Source organism: Arachis duranensis, chromosome 9, assembly GCF_000817695.3.
Source record: "Arachis duranensis cultivar V14167 chromosome 9, aradu.V14167.gnm2.J7QH, whole genome shotgun sequence".
NCBI classification, from domain to species: Eukaryota; Viridiplantae; Streptophyta; class Magnoliopsida; order Fabales; family Fabaceae; genus Arachis; species Arachis duranensis.
In genome coordinates this window covers 88,099,205-88,100,424 of record NC_029780.3, presented here as the reverse complement: position 1 = coordinate 88,100,424, position 1,220 = coordinate 88,099,205, and positions in this window count along the sequence as shown.

Genomic DNA, 1,220 nt, shown 5'->3' with positions numbered 1-1,220 from the left:
TGCATATAAAGATATGACCATTAAATTGACTCATTTTAAAAATTTTTAATGTTTATAATTATTGCATATTTGTCAATCATATATTCTCAAGATGAACATTATTGTACTAGAGTTCTTTTGATCAACGATTATCATAGTAATTATTAATGTGTTTATTATATACTTTGATTCCAGATGTCTAATATCCTATAATGCTAGTTGAGTGGATATTAGGTATGATTTAAATACTTGTAAAATTAATGATTAGTCAATAAAGAATCTGCCAACTCTCGATAAACAGTTTGAGCTCTATGATTGTAATGACTGAGATGAATAAAACATTGGTCAAGGAAATTGAATGAATGAAAAAATAAATTTCTTAGGTCATTCACAGTTTATTATAATAATGGTAATAAGTTAGAGTTTGACAATTAAATCATACTCTAAGTGTTAACTAAGAGCTGAAAAGATGAAAAAAAATTGTACTTTGTTCTTTTCGGGTTTTTAATAAAATATATTATTTCATACTATAAGATCATTAAGAAGTGTTGTTAGATGCCAAACTTGCTAGTTAAAATTAATATGACTAATTTACTATCGTTTAGTATTGAACTTATGGGTCACATACTAATGAATATTCTAATCTTTGTTAAAGAATTATTTAATTATTATTTTGATTTGATCAAATAAATAATTATATTAATTCAATAGAATATTATTATATTCTTTACTGGCACTAAAAATATAATAATAATATGATAATTGAGAATATTAAATCAGAATTAAGAATAATTAGTTTTTCTATTTCTAAATTTTAATTCTAAGTTTGGATGGGATCCTAGTTAATTCATAATATTTCAATTTGAAATAAGATAAGATAAGATTTAAATATGACAAAAGTAGAAAAAATAGACTAACCAGCACAACTTTTATTCCTTTACCTCTACACATATAAATATATGTGAGTCTAATTCTTGAAAAATAATGTTATAGTGTGCAAAGAATTACAAAGAGATTTCTCAATTTAGATAAAATATCATAGTTATAAGAATCGAACCAATAATCAAACTAATTAGGCTACAGATTTACTAGTTCATTAGTTCAACTAATGAATTATTGGTTGAACCGGTAGAACCGATCTCACGTATATAAAAAATATAAAATAGTCAAAAATCTAAAATTAAAATTTAAAATATATATATGTTCACTAATATTTTAAAAAAAATCAAGTTTCAACAAAT